This window comes from Chanodichthys erythropterus, chromosome 8 (assembly GCF_024489055.1).
Source record: "Chanodichthys erythropterus isolate Z2021 chromosome 8, ASM2448905v1, whole genome shotgun sequence".
Classification (NCBI taxonomy): Eukaryota; Metazoa; Chordata; class Actinopteri; order Cypriniformes; family Xenocyprididae; genus Chanodichthys; species Chanodichthys erythropterus.
Genome location: NC_090228.1, coordinates 9,954,891 through 9,971,965, shown reverse-complemented (window position 1 = coordinate 9,971,965; position 17,075 = coordinate 9,954,891). Strand labels below are relative to the sequence as shown.

General features: G+C 35.9%; 1 pseudogene; it reads left to right on the top strand.

The window, feature by feature from the left end:
* Window positions 1–17,075, top strand: part of LOC137024541 (uncharacterized) — a 101,531-nt pseudogene that overhangs the window by 32,182 nt on the left and 52,274 nt on the right.

The window sequence follows — 17,075 nt, the reverse complement described above, 5'->3', positions numbered from 1 at the left end:
AATATCAGGTCACGGGTCCATCAGGCTGGTGGGTTCTGGGGGAGACTGTGCAGGGAGGCTGGAGGTTTTTCACAGCGGCTCATGGGGGACAGTGTGTGATGACTCCTGGGATATTAAAGATGCCCATGTGGTGTGCAGACAGCTGCAGTGTGGAGTGGCTCTCAGTAACCAGCAGGTACCAGCCTGGTTTGGTCCTGGTTCTGGACCCATATGGCTGGATGAGGTGGAGTGTGAGGGGAATGAGACGTCCCTGTGGAGCTGCTCTTCTCCAGGCTGGGGAAAACATGACTGTCAACACAAGGAGGATGTAGGAGTCGTTTGCTCAGGTAAACGATAAAGTAATGTAAATGATTTTTAAAGATACATTTAATTGTTTTTCACAAAATATTCTATGTAAATGATCATGTACAGCTGGTAAGTTTTAGAAAATAAACTCCAGGATGATCAGGAGCTGATGGGTCTTGTATCATCTTAAAGGAGTTTATTTTTCAATAATGACTATATGACTGCAATGTCAGTCTGATACAGCGTTGCCATGGATGACAATTTAAATATTTTTATTGACCAAGCAGAATCAAGAATATTTTGTATAATATATTATGCATCTGTAAATATACACTGTGTACATGATATCAGTGTTTGCAGCATGCATTAGACTTGTATTAACCAGTTATTTAAGGTGATACTTTTGGTTTAGCAAAACATGGATTGCAGTGGTTTTAATACACAAACCTTTCCATATTATTTGTATATGTAGCATTTTTGTTTAATTTTTTTTTTTTTTTTTTTTTTTACAATTCTCATCAATAATTTATTTAGTTGAAGTTGATTCTCATCCTTCTCCATCTAGAGTTTAAAGAGATCAGGTTAACTGAGGGCTGTGAAGGGAATGTGGAGGTTTTCTACAATGGATCCTGGGGTAATGTGTGCTGGAATCAGATGGAAACAGACACAGTGAGTCTGATCTGTCAAGAGCTGAACTGTGGAAGATCTGGTGTTTTGTCTGAATCTACACCAAAAGTGAAATCAGCTCCTAACTGGCTGGATGAAGTGAAATGTCGCCCACATGATTCAAATCTGTGGCAGTGTCCATCTTCACCGTGGGGACAGAATGACTGTAATGAAAATGAAGTGGCCAAAATCACCTGCTCAAGTAAGATGATATTTAAATGATGATCTCAACAGTCAGGTTTCTTTAAAAACAATGTTTATAATGTCGTGAGTGAACTCTTTCTGGAAAACTAAACTGAGCTGATGAAAAGAGTCTAAAATTTATGAGATTTAAATTGTTTTCACATTGATGATTGGGAAGAAACTATTCTAGTGATCTGAGGTGCCGTCAGGACTAATGACTCTGTATGCTAATGTTCAGTTTAATTAATTTTTAATCTCAGAGGAGGAAAATCCTGAATCTCCTCAGAGTCGTCTGACATGTTCTACTTCACCATCTCCTCACCAGAGACAGTGTTCAAGTAAGTTTTTTTGACAATACTTTTACATTTTTATTATAAGCCTGTATTTTCCTAATAAATTATTAATATATGTACATTTAAACAAGAATTTATTTGCATTTAAAATCGTAATCAAATTCATAAAATTAATTGTACATTTAAAGCCATCTTTGTTCAGTTTCAGTGTGTTTTGTTGTAAATGTGCTGAATCTGGTCAGTGATGTTGATGTGTGTGATTTAGATCATGTTCCTCTCAGACTGAGTGGAGGGGAGGGCCGGTGCTCTGGGAGGCTGGAGGTGTATCATAACGCTGTGTGGGGCTCAGTCTGTGATGATCTGTGGGACATCAGCGATGCTCAGGTGGTCTGCAGACAGCTGGGTTGTGGAGCAGCACTGAGGGCTGATGGGAATTCAGTCTTTGGTGCTGGTGAAGGTGTTGTGTGGCTGAACAGAGTCGAGTGCAGAGGGAATGAGATTCACCTGTGGGACTGTCCTCTCTCCCTGAAGAACCACACTGACTGCTCCAACAAAGATCACGCTGGACTCACCTGTGCAGGTCACAGAAAATCACTGACCAATATTAGTAATTTTAGTTCTAATAATATTTGTGTATTTAAACTGTCATTTGCTTTTATTTGATTTTGAATGTGTTTGTTTTTTTCGACAGATTTGCCAGATTTGTCAGTGTCCACTACTCCTGCCACAACAACATCATCTTCTCCTCCAGTTTCTCAGACAGTGAGCTCAACATCAGTCTCTCCTTCACAAACTCCTCCGTCTCTCTCTGTGCTTGTGATTGTTCTGGGAGTTGTGCTCTTACTGCTCTTAGTGCCACTGCTTATACTGATTCAGCAGAACAGAGTGATGAGGAGAGGTAGGAGAGATCCAGAGACTGTCATATTGTGTCTTATTCAGTGTGTGATCAGTCATGTGTTGTGAACTGACAGCAGGTTTGTCTCTCTACACTCACAGCTCTCTCTAAGAGGAGACACAGGAGCACGACTGAGGCCGTTTATGAGGAGATTCATCACAGACACAATCACTTCACTCAGAGGGGTGAGACATGAACCCTGAATCTTATTTAATATGATGAATTAATAAGAGAGTCTGTCAGACACTTGATGTTCATCTATTATTAGTCCTGTTAAACCTCCTGCAGAAAACCACAGAGCTGCAGGTGCAGGTGTGTGTGTGTGTTTGTCTCTTCCTGTGTATATTTTAGGAGTAATAAGGAGGTTCTCATGTTTGTACATGTAGGTGCAGGTGTGTGTGTGTGTGTGTGTGTGTGTGTGTGTGTGTTTGTCTCTTCCTGTGTGTATTTCTGGAAGGCAGTGAGGAATGGGTTCATGTGAGGATACATGTGTGTTTACTAATAGGCCTCTAAAAAATGAGATTTCTGCCTCTAATGCTTTTAAATTGTAAGTAATTAATATTTGTGTTGTGTTTTCAGTAACAAATGCTTTATGGTCCAAAGGAAATGAGGATTAAGTCTGTTTGTAATGATGAACATGTTTCTGACTGTTCTGCTCCTTTAACAGGGAGTCTCATCTCTGAAGAACTGCATTCTGGGTATGAAGATGCTGATGAGCTTCTCTCAGGTTAGAGAGCTGAAATATATTCAAAACAACACCTAAAATAAATTATTTGATTTACAAACTCTAAAAAATAGATCAAATGTATTTCACATATTTTACCACTAAATGAAATGTGTTTGAATGTTTCAGTTGTTCACAACACTAAAACTTTTCTTACTAGAAAAAGAGTTCAAGACTGTATATTATGATGATGTCACCAGTGGCTTGAAAGGTCAGTAATTGATCACATGATTCATTCATTACCAGATGATTACAAAAGCTGAATGGTCTCAAGACCTATAACAGCATATTTTAAATTTTGTTTCCCAAAATATTAAAAACACTCTAAATATAAACATGTTTTGATGCAGAAGAGATGATGAAGGAAATCACACCGGGATACTATGATGATGTCATCACTGACGGACTGAAACCAGATCGTGAGACAGGTGTCGCTCTGATACTATATAAGGATGAAATATTTAGAATATATATATATATAAAAAAAAAAAAAAACATTTTATATATATATATATATATATATATATATATATATATATATAAAATGTATATAAATTATATTTTGTATGGGTTTCTCATGTTCAATTTGTAGAAGACACACCTGAGAGTTATGATGATGTCATGACGAGTGGACAGAGCTTTAATATTAAAAAAGGTGTTTTTACTTTTTATTCTTCTTTTGTTTGTGTGTTTAACATAATACCTCTGAAGTGATGTTCAGTTCTGATATGATGATGTATCATTTGTTCTGTTTATATCTTCATGTTTATGTAGTGGACGCACCGGAGCATTATGATGATGTCATCATTAATGGACAGAGCATTCCAGGTGTAACAGGTGAGTCACACAGAACTGTATTTTATCATCATCCACTAATATTGAACATGTTTCTACCATTAATGAATCATCATGACTTCATCAGGAGTAAATCTAACTGTTGGAGAGACTTTTGACTGCCAGAATCTGATTTAATTATTATTATATGAGTGAAGCCGGTCAGAGCACAACTTTATATAAGGAAGAGGAGAAGGTCATCAGGTTTAGAAGGATGTATTGATAAAAATAAGCCACAGAGTTACAGGTATTTCACAGGTAGAGATTAGTTACAGGCAGTAGAGGCATTAGTCTGGAGCACAAGAAATACAATAAAGGATAATGAAAATAGTTCGGCATATATACAATAATAAACGTCCATTGCTACATAAAGACAGTCAAAGTAGATTAAATCCTCATCAATAACATTTCTCCATGAAATATACAATCCAAGGGAGGAAAATACGGCATCATGTTGTACATTATAAGCCATAAGCGATCATCTGACATGATAAACATAACTCCATATATGGATATAATCACGGATAATCGCTCTTCTGATATAAACAGCTTCAATATCAAATCACGTCGCAAACTGATCATTGTAAACCAGAACAGTGAAACACAAACAGAAGAAATAATCGCACATGAACAGCGTCATTCAGCTGGACTAACAGAAACAACAGCTGCAGACATGATTAAACACAAATAACTCAATACCGATCTCAATAAACACACAAATAACACAAACAGGATTACTTGCAGGTCAATGGCGAACACTTTGAGGTGATTCTGCAGCAAATATCACAAATAAACAGCAATAAATGTCCTTTCAGCGATCGGCTCTACAGAGCATAACAGTTCAGCAGCAACAGCAGCTTAAGTCACGTGACTGCTCAGCTGGAAGATGACGTGATGTCAAAATAAAAGCCCTCGTAAAGGAGCCTTTACAACACTAATAGTGTCAGACAGTCATGAGGAGAAAGAGATCAAGCTTTTCTTCTTTTTTACTTATTTCAATCACAGACAAGTACAATGCAAAAAGTGATCTCATGTTTGAAAGGGTTTCAAAGTATATTGTGAGATCAGTATTACAAAAGATAATATATGAGGGTTTATTTTGAGTTATTTTTGTCTTATGAACACAAAACTTTGCCAAAATAATGAAAAGGTTAATTGTGTAATTTTGTTTTTCAGAAAAATAAGTTTGAAAACAAAGTAAAATGTCATAAGGCTTTAAATTAAGAGTTTTGTTCATTTTAAAGTCAATCCAAAAAATAGGGCAATAAAAAAATAAATGATCAAAATCTTCAAATGATGTATAAGTACCTTTATCACAAACAGTATGAATATATCTACTAATGGAAGTATTAACAGGGTAACATCCTATGAATGATTTTTTACCTTATTAGAACCTATTTATATGTTAAATTACAAATTCTGTGCCAAGATATACATTGAGGTTTAAGATGTTTTGATTCACATGGATCCGACATTAAAGGAATTTCTTATAAAATTATTATTAAAACATTTATCAAAAAAGGAGCTTTACAAAGTTGAGGATTTTGGAACGTTGTATAATTAATATCTACATATGAGAATTTGGTTAAAGTTATTACATCATTAGGGATAGCCTTAATTACTTTAAATTATTTTACATATATATTTTAAAATAAAATTAGGGTATGTGTAGGAAAGAGATCAATGACATAATCAGTGACACAAGCTGTATTAAAGGGATAGTTCACCCAAAAATGAAAATTTGATGTTTATCTGCTTACCCCCAGGGCATCCAAGATGTAGGTGACTTTGTCTCTTCAGTAGAACACAAATGATGATTTTTAACTGCAACCGTTGACATCTGTCAAACAAATAATGCGAGTGGATGGGAACTCTATCAATAAGAGTTGAAAAAAACTTGCTTAGACAAATCCAAATTAAACCCTGCGGCTCGTGGCGACACATTGATGTCCTAAGACACGAAACGATCCGTTTGTGCGAGAAACCGAACAGTTTTTATATCATTTTTTTACCTCTAAAACACCACAATGTCCAACTGTGTTCAGCATTAGCTTAGCGAGGTCTGATCGCGCTCTGACAGCGGCAGTGATGTCTCGCTCTCATTGAACTATATGCGCGAGACATCACTGCCGCTGTCAGAGCGTGATAAGAACTATCCCTTTAAAATCACAATGTGAGGTTTTATTTCACATGTGTATCAGAGGGAGATCAGGAGGAGTATGATGATGTGAAGAACAGCAATGAAGATGAGAGAAACCTGTTGGGTCAGTTATTGTCACATTTTTACACAACCATATACTTTATTCATTATGTTGCTCATTTTTAAAACTAAAACTTGATACATTTATAACAATAAAAATATGAATTTGCTTTTGTTTTTAAAAACAGACTATGATGATGTGGGGGAGGAGTCAAATAAAGAGGGCGGGGCCATGACTCACTGACCACACCCACTGCCTCTGATCATCAAATCATATTACAGTTACTGGAGATACTGTTTTTTTGCTACTAAAGATTCAGTGTTTTTATGTTATTTTAAATGTTTTTAAATGAAAGGTTTCATGCTGTGCAAAATTCAGTAACAAATTGTAGTATTTGTATTTTAGTATTTGAGCTATTTTTATTTTGATAACATGCTTTTCACCTAATAAAAAAATAACATTCATTCATCATGTCACAAAAATATTTTTTAGAAGAGCGGTTAGAGGAAAGGAGAAAATTATGCAAAATACTATAAATGTTAAATGATGAAAATAGATTTACCACTTAATAGATATTATAAGTTATCATGTTTTCCCATAAACTTACTACCAGCATTAGTTCTTGTGTATGTCAGCTTGAATGAACAACACAGAATGTGAGTGAAATTGATTAAAGTAACTAACTATAAATAAAAAAGAATAACCTACAATATAGGAAAGTAAGGAAAGATTGTGACAAGAAATTTAAATTCATCTTATTTTGTTAATCTCAAATCAAATTAATAGAGTTTAGTTAGATCATAAAAGTGATTAAAAGTTGTCAATACGCATCATTCACATCTTATCATGACTGCTGACATCATCGGTAATCAGACCTGTCACTTTGATGATGTCACACACCAGCACAATGTCAAGAGGGAACAGGAAGAGGTTTTTGTATTCTAGAATTATTTGGATTTGGTAAATCATTTATAGATACTGTAACCATCTTTTATAAAGTTATTAACAGTTCAGTGATCATTAACTTTGACACGTCCAAAAGATTTGACATCCCCGTTTTTATTTCTTATAGCCACAGAATTACTTTGTCTGAGAATTAACCAAAATTAAAATTTGAAAGGAATTTCTATATTTGACAGGGAGATTAAAATTGCACAGCTAGCTGATGACACTACGCTATTTTTGAAAGACAAACGACACCTAATGCCCTGGAACTGGTGGAACAATTTTCATGCGCCTCTGGTTTAAAGCTCAATATCTCGAAATGTGAGATTATTTCAATTCATGCTATAGATGATACATTTTTAGATGGTATCCCAGTTAAAAATAGTGTAAAATATTTAGGCATCCGTATCATTAAAAGTCCAGTTACTAGACATCATTTAAATTTTTCTGATAAAAACTAAAAACATCTTTATCATCTGGCTTCAAAGAGATCTTTCATTTTCAGTTCTTTTATAGGTGGAAGGGCTCTCTCGCTTCATATACCCTGCTCTCTCTCTGTTTATTAATGATAAAACAATAAGGGAAATTAACAAAATATTTTTGGATTTCATTTGACTTTCTGGACTTTACAGATACTGTAAACAGCTTTAAAGTAAACTGGCTGGAAAGATCCCTTGTGATCCCAGTGTCATTATGGATTTTCATTCCAAATAATATTTTCAACAAACTCAGTGATCTGTCTTTCCTATTAAAGTGTAATTTTTTGCCTGCCAAGTTACCCATTTCCTTATTTAACTTTCATCAACAATGCCTTCTTTCATGGAAATTGTGTTTTGTCCATAACTTTTCCCCACACAAAGTTCTCCTTTGGAATAATGCTGATATAGAAATAAGTCTCTCTTCTTTCCTAGATGGTTTAACAATAATTTTAATTGCATTCTATCTGTCTTTGATGATTTTGGTAATTTGGTAAGTTATGAATCTCCATAACTTTCCAGTCCCATCTAAAGAATATAATACCTTGGCAAAAGCTATCCCAGCAGGCTTAACCCAGATAATTAAAAATCACCTTAAATTCAGTAAAGGCAACATTTCTTATCCAGATTTACATTTGGATGGTATTGATCTTTTATATCATAAATGCAACAACAGACATATTCGTACAATCTTTCAGATGAAGAAATAACTTTTGTATATCGAACAAAGTTAAAGAAATTCATTATAAAATCCTTCATAAAATCTACCCTGTTAAATCATCTATTTCTAAATATTCTGATATTGATGAAACTTGCTCCTCCTGTGGTTTTGTTGAAGAAACAGCTGCCCATTTATTTTACGATTGTAATTTAACTAATATTTCGTGCTGATTTAAGTTCTTATATTTTTACCCATACAAATGTAACCCATACCTTCATCCTTAAAGAAGGTGTTTTTATGAAAACCCAAAGCTGCTACCTTGAATATGTTTTTAATATTATCTTGTATGCAAAATTCTTCATTCACAAACAAAAAGTGGCTTAAATCTCCCCTAAGCTTTCCTCTTTCTCTTGCTGAATTTAACTCCTTTATTTTATCCCTCAGAATTATAAATAACAAAAAAAAGTGAACATTTTTTGATGCATTATGATGATTTAAAGATGTGATTTAACCTAATTATTGTGGTTTTCTTTTCTTTATTATTTCATATTGATGTATGCACACTCAGGATATTTGTTTTCTATTCTTTTAATATGATTATTCATTGTAACAGACACAACCACACTTTATTTCCCTGATCCTGTATGTATGTTCCAATTTTGCGATTAAAAAAACCAAAACAAAACAAAACATTTGAGTATGGAAAAGTATGGAATTTTGAAATGGAAAATGTGTAGTATCAAACTCATATGAAAAGGCCAAATATTCAAGATTACAGGGCAAAATTAAAGTTTGTCTGTGAAAAACCTGATATTAAAATCACTCTTTTTAAAGGTTACATTCTGTCCCTCTGTGCATAAACTATAGTCTGTTACAACAGCATATAAAATTAAAAAAATTAAAATTAATGTGCAGTGAAAATGAGCTCTACATGAAACAAGTTACTTATAAATGTTGCTGTAAGAGAAGAAAAACCATTGATTTCTGTCCTGAAACATGTTCACACTCCTTCATGCTCAACACAGGGACAGACCCTTGTAGTCTTCAATAAGAGGTGCTTTACTGCCATCTGCTGGACAAATACAGCATTGCAGCATTAAACATGTTTATTGATGTTATTTATTATTCTCTAAGGCAGAGCTTCCCAAACTTCAGAGTGGTAAGGCCCCCCCAAAAACATAGCAAAAGCTCCACGACCCCCCAATCCCACCCGCCCCGCCCCACCCATTATAAACAAATATATAGATCAGTAGTATATATATATATATATATATATATATATGTAATATTATATATATATATATATATATATATATATATATATATATATATATATATATATATATATATAATTGCATAAAGTCTCTTTGCACAAAATTATCAACATTTATTAACCAGTTTGTAAGAATTTCTTGTGAATTATGAGAACTACCATAAAATGTAATATTTTTATATTCCTGTGAAAGATGACGTAAACATTCTTTACAATATATTTGAAGAGTTCATTTGCAAAAACAGATAACTCCGTTTTTATGAATTCTCACAAATCATGTTTTTTATCAGTCAAACTGCAGTTGGGTTGTTTTGATTAAGTAATAACTCCAAAAAATACAGGTAACTTAAGGTAAAAAAAAGTATGTAAAAAAATAAACATTTTTTTTTAAAGTTTTAGCAAAAGCAGATAACTCCAACAGTCGTTTTTTGGCAAAAGCAACTCCACATTTCATGTTTCAGAGTTAAACAAAACCAAGTAATTTAAAACGCACTCAAACACACGTGCACACAAACACGCTAACATCGGCACACATACACACACGCATCCACGCACTTCTGCATACACGCGCGCGCACACATACACACACGCAAAAGGACAAACAAGGGTTCGGCATGTAAAAGTCGTGTAAGGTGTACAAGGACTTGCAGGAGTCGAAATTATAAATCCTCGATCACTTTTAGTCAGCTTTGACTAAAATACCGGCTTTTTGACAAAACGGATTTTGAGTTCAGAACGTGCTATAGTCTATGTGGAGAATAATGCACACGCACAGCAGTAAGTTATTTATTTATTTATTTTAAAATGGCGTTTATCGGTTTTTGCAAATGAACTTTTCAGGTTCATACAGGATACATGTACTCCTCGCTGTAGCTACTTACTAGTTTTACATTTACTTGAAGTGCAGTTAGGTCTGTTATTGGGTTATTGTCATCCTCTGCTCCACCGTGGCATTATTGAATTGGAGGTTAATTGTGACCAACTGTGAATTACTGCTAAGCAACTGACGTCAGTTTGAAAATAAGTAATGTATCTCACCTCGCTATAATGTGAAAAAATAATGTTTTTATATGTTTTATGTTTGTGTAATAAGAAGGGAAGAAATCACATTTCAGAACAATTAGAATATTTTATTTTTTTAAATTATTTTAATATCTTGATTTAGCCTATCCACGGCCCCCCTGCAATACCGCTACGGCCCACCAGGGGGCCGCGGCCCACAGTTTGGGAAGCACTGCTCTAAGGTTTACTTATGGTTACTTTACTCATGGTTAAGGTTTATTAACCTGTTATGTAGATAATATTTAATTTATTTCAATAAAAAGCAAATCTGAATAGCTTAGCAAAAATGTAGTTTATACTATGATGTAATCAAATTTTATTTTTACAATAAAAGAACAAAGCAGTAAAATCATATTTTAAGTCATATTATGCATAATTTATCCAGAAACAGTAAGATTAAAATAATTCATGAAAAAAGTTCTACTTCTACTAAGTCACAAGTGTTTGAAGTGATCAGACTTACAGAAACAGTCATCAGTGTTGTATGTTGTGTGTGCAGATCCAGGCTTTGATGCTGAATATAACCTGCAGTGTTTCTCTCTCAATCTCTTTAAGTTTAGTGTGACTTTATCTCCACGCTGACATATGACTGACACGAGTCTGTCCTCAGTGAAGTGTCTCTTCACGCTGGAGGAGGAGTCCCGCTCATCAGCGCTCACACTTTATTGATATATATGGAGAAAATAAAAATGCTGCTTTCTGATTTGTCACTGATTGTGTTTGATGATTTCCTCTGTTGTGTCTAATAAGGTCACAGTGAGTGTCATTGGCAGCTGTGAGAGTCTCTCTCTCTTTAGGGGACTGACAGGAGCCAGTTTCTTCAGTGTGTTTGAGGGAGCAGAAGGAGAAACAGAGTCAAACAAACAGTGTGATGAGCAGAAGAAGATGGAGGGATGTCTGACACTCGTTTTACTCTCCTCTATAGTCACTCTAACAACATCTGGTAAGTAAAAAATAGACTGTAAAGATGTGAAATTTTACATGTGTAATTAAGGAGTTTATCTATGATGGCATTAGACCACTAGAAACTGAATAGAGGCCTGTGTAATATAAATAAGCTCTTGTGACACTAGATTATTCATTTATTAATTATATTTGATAAATGATTTTAACTTTTACAGCTTTCACACTGGTCAACTGGTGTTGTGTTTAGTTGTGCTATAGAAATAAAATTGACATTGAACTTTTACAGCCAACCAATTTAATGATGACAAGATTATTTGTAATATACTCTTATGCAGCTTTAGTTGTCAAGTTTGTAATATTTTTTTGTATTTACCAGTTTTTTTTTAATGTATATATCTCATGTTTATTGACTTAGTACTCTACAGATGACTGTATGTTCTACTTCTACTGTGGTTAAACTCTTTCTCTCTCTTTCATGTACAGATTTGGAGACTGTTAGGTTAGTTGATGGTAACAGTCCCTGCAGTGGTCGAGTGGAGGTTCATCATGCTGGTCAGTGGGGAACAGTGTGTAGTTATAACTGGGATAAGACTGATGCTGCAGTGGTGTGTAGAGAGATAGGATGTGGAGAGGCTCTAGAGGCTGTGCGTAATGCTCACTTTGGACAAGGATCAGGACCAATCTGGATGGATTATGTGCGCTGTAGTGGATCAGAGTCTACACTGAAGAACTGTAGATCATTAGGATGGGGTGTTCATAACTGTGGTCATTATCAAGATGCTGGAGTCAGATGTTCAGGTGAGCTGCTCCATACATCATCATGTTAATTAATCTCTGATCAGACCTCCAAATGTATTGTACATGCAATTTAAAATTATTCAGTGTAATTTAAAACCCCAATTACAGAAAAGTTGGATTATGTTGTAAAATGCAATAAAATTAAGAATCAGTGATTTGTTGATTCTCTTTAACATTTATTTAACTGACAAAAGTACAAAGAAAAAATTTTCATTGTCTTCACTGAACAACTTTATTGTTTTTTGTAAGTATAAACAAATTTTGATTTTGATGATGTAACACACTCCAAACAAACTTGGGACAGAGGCATGTTTCCCACTGTGTCACATCACCTTTCCTTTCAATTACAATATTTAATCATTTGGGAATTGAAGGATACTAATTGTTCCAGTTTTGCAAGTGTCATTTTTACTCAATCTCACCTGATACAAGACATCTGCGACGAACGACGAACAGTCTGTGATCGTCGTTGTCTGATTCTCCTCTTCATGATGCTGTACATTTTCAATAAGAGACAGATCTGAACAGCAGTCAGTAAAGCACATCTCTTCTATGGTCTAGAAACCACTCTGAGCACGTGCAGAATGAGGCCTGGTGTTGTCTTGCTTCCCAGGAAACATGTGATCTTGATGGCAGTTTATGTCTCTGTACAATCCCAATATTCTCCATGTCAATGATTCCTGCACACATATGAAGTCACTCATGCCGTTTGCACTGATGCTCCTCCATACCATGACAGATGTTTGATTTTGCACCTGTCGCTGATGAAAGTCTGGATGGGACTTTCGTCTTTGGGACTGAGAACCTGATTTTTTCAAAATGCCATCCCTTTTTTTTTTCCAAAAACAAGCTTAAACATGGACTCATCTGATTTCTAATGCAATGCTGTCTGAGGGGTTAAAGGTCACGCACATTCAACTGAGGTGTCCTATACCTTGCCCTAGATTTCTCTGAATAGATACCCTGAATCTTTTTACAATATTATATATGCTAGATGGTGAAAGACATAAATACTTTGCAATCTTGCATTAAGAAATGTGATTTTTGAATTGTTTGACAATTCTCTCATGAAATTTGGTACAAAGTGGAGAGCCGTGACCCATCTTTGCTTGCAAAGATAGAGAAGCTCTTTTACACCCAAACATGATCCCCTCACCTGTTACCAATTCACCTGCTCACTGTGAACTGTTTCAAAAACAGTGTAACTTGGATATTATATAATCTTTTCACTTTTATTTTGCCTCTGTCCCAACGTTTTTTAAGTGTGTTACGGCTTCAAAATTACAATTTGTTATATTTACAAAATACAATTATGTTGGTCAGCGGAAACATCAGAAATCTTTTCTTTGTACTTTTGTCAGTTAAAAAAGATTCAAGAGAATTTACAAATTACAGATTTTGTTTTTTATTGAATTTTACAAAATGTCCCAACTTTGGAGCTTTATATTCAGAGCAATTCATAAGCAATTATTTGATGATTAGCATTTACTTTCATCTATTACAAAATCCATTATTAATTAAAGGACTTACTGTTGTTTTATAAACATATCATAATCATAATGACAGATAGTTTTCTCTGTTGTATAAATATTATCAGAAACCATAAACTACGGAAGGTCAAGACTTGTGGACGGATCTCACCTGTGCTCTGGGAGAGTGGAGATGCTTCTTGTAGGCGGCTGGGGTTCAGTGTGTGACGCTGCCTTTGACCAGCAGGATGCAGAGGTTGTGTGTCGAGAGCTGGACTGTGGGATTCCTGTACAGGTGCTGGGAGAAGATGCTTTTGGAAAAGGAAAGGGTCAGATTGGATCAAAAGAGATTCAGTGCACAGGAAGTGAATCACACATTCGACGCTGTAAATCATCAACCTCAAATAATATAAACTGCACCCATGACAACGACGTGGGACTGATTTGTACTGGTAAAGTGTCAATGTTCAGCCTTTATAGAGAAATCTTATTGTTAAACTAAAATGTAATTATTTAATCAGTTTTTGTTTTTTTTATCAGTTTCTGTAAGCTCTGTGTTCTTTGTCCAGGTTACACTGATCTCAGACTGGTCAATGGTCCTGACATCTGTTCTGGTCGAGTTGAGCGTCAGTACTTCAGTAAATGGGGCACAGTGTGTGATGCATGCTGGGATATGAGAGCTGCCAGTGTCCTCTGTAGACAGCTGAATTGTGGGATTGCTGTGTCTGTTGTGGGATCAGACTGGTTTGGAGAGGGAAGTGGAGAAATCTGGGCTGATGTGTTTGATTGTGACGGGAATGAAACAAAACTCTCAGAATGTTCCATCTCTTCATGGAGTCGAGCTGAATGTTCTCATAGACGAGATGTTGGAGTCATCTGCTCTAGTGAGGGGATTTTATTTTAAAAAATGTTATAAATTATCTAGAAATATCTTAATAAAGTGTCACATCTTTCACTCAGATTCCTCTCTGGCTGTTCATGATGGTCTGGTGCGGTTGTCTGGAGAGAGACAGTGTGAGGGGGAGGTGGAAGTTTCCATCCATCAGGTCTGGAGGAGAGTTCTGCTGGACTCCTGGAGTCTCACTGAATCCTCTGTGGTCTGCAGACAGCTGGGCTGTGGCTCTGTGCTGAACTTCTCCGGCTCCTCTTCATCCAGTCCTGAACACAGTCATGAGTGTGTGACGGGCTTCCAGTGCTCTGGGAGTGAAGCTCATCTGGGGAACTGCAGCTCTCCACAAACTCTCAACTGCAGCTCCACACAACAGCTGTCAATCACCTGCCTTGGTGAGAAGAGCAACATCTGGGCAGATTCTTCAGTTGTTAGTGATCACTAATGTGTTTCTCTTTCTCTGAATATCAGGTCACGGGTCCATCAGGCTGGTGGGTTCTGGGGGAGACTGTGCAGGGAGGCTGGAGGTTTTTCACAGCGGCTCATGGGGGACAGTGTGTGATGACTCCTGGGATATTAAAGATGCCCATGTGGTGTGCAGACAGCTGCAGTGTGGAGTGGCTCTCAGTAACCAGCAGGTACCAGCCTGGTTTGGTCCTGGTTCTGGACCCATATGGCTGGATGAGGTGGAGTGTGAGGGGAATGAGACGTCCCTGTGGAGCTGCTCTTCTCCAGGCTGGGGAAAACATGACTGTCAACACAAGGAGGATGTAGGAGTCGTGTGCTCAGGTAAACGATAAAGTAATGTAAATGATTTTTAAAGATACATTTAATTGTTTTTCACAAAATATTCTATGTAAATGATCATGTACAGCTGGTAAGTTTTAGAAAATAAACTCCAGGATGATCAGGAGCTGATGGGTCTTGTATCATCTTAAAGGAGTTTATTTTTCAATAATGACTATATGACTGCAATGTCAGTCTGATACAGCGTTGCCATGGATGACAATTTAAATATTTTTATTGACCAAGCAGAATCAAGAATATTTTGTATAATATATTATGCATCTGTAAATATACACTGTGTACATGATATCAGTGTTTGCAGCATGCATTAGACTTGTATTAACCAGTTATTTAAGGTGATACTTTTGGTTTAGCAAAACATGGATTGCAGTGGTTTTAATACACAAACCTTTCCATATTATTTGTATATGTAGCATTTTTGTTTAATTTTTTTTTTTTTTTTTTTTTTACAATTCTCATCAATAATTTATTTAGTTGAAGTTGATTCTCATCCTTCTCCATCTAGAGTTTAAAGAGATCAGGTTAACTGAGGGCTGTGAAGGGAATGTGGAGGTTTTCTACAATGGATCCTGGGGTAATGTGTGCTGGAATCAGATGGAAACAGACACAGTGAGTCTGATCTGTCAAGAGCTGAACTGTGGAAGATCTGGTGTTTTGTCTGATTCTACAACAAAAGTGAAATCAGCTCCTAACTGGCTGGATGAAGTGAAATGTCGCCCACATGATTCAAATCTGTGGCAGTGTCCATCTTCACCGTGGGGACAGAATGACTGTAATGAAAATGAAGTGGCCAAAATCACCTGCTCAAGTAAGATAATATTTAAATGATGATCTCAACAGTCAGGTTTCTTTAAAAACAATGTTTATAATGTCGTGAGTGAACTCTTTCTGAAAAACTAAACTGAGCTGATGAAAAGAGTCTAAAATTTATGAGATTTAAATTGTTTTCACATTGATGATTGGGAAGAAACTATTCTAGTGATCTGAGGTGCCGTCAGGACTAATGACTCTGTATGCTAATGTTCAGTTTAATTAATTTTTAATCTCAGAGGAGGAAAATCCTGAATCTCCTCAGAGTCGTCTGACATGTTCTACTTCACCATCTCCTCACCAGAGACAGTGTTCAAGTAAGTTTTTTTGACAATACTTTTACATTTTTATTATAAGCCTGTATTTTCCTAATAAATTATTAATATATGTACATTTAAACAAAACATTATATGCATTAAAATCTTAATCAAATTCATAATTGTAATTATACATTTAAAGCCATCTTTGTTCAGTTTCAGTATGTTTTGTTGTAAATTAGCTGAATCTGGTCAGTGATGTTGATGTGTGTGATTTAGATCATGTTCCTCTCAGACTGAGTGGAGGGGAGGGCCGGTGCTCTGGGAGGCTGGAGGTGTATCATAACGCTGTGTGGGGCTCAGTCTGTGATGATCTGTGGGACATCAGCGATGCTCAGGTGGTCTGCAGACAGCTGGGTTGTGGAGCAGCACTGAGGGCTGATGGGAATTCAGTCTTTGGTGCTGGTGAAGGTGTTGTGTGGCTGAACAGAGTCGAGTGCAGAGGGAATGAGATTCACCTGTGGGACTGTCCTCTCTCCCTGAAGAACCACACTGACTGCTCCAACAAAGATCACGCTGGACTCACCTGTGCAGGTCACAGAAAATCACTGACCAATATTAGTAATTTTAGTTCTAATAAT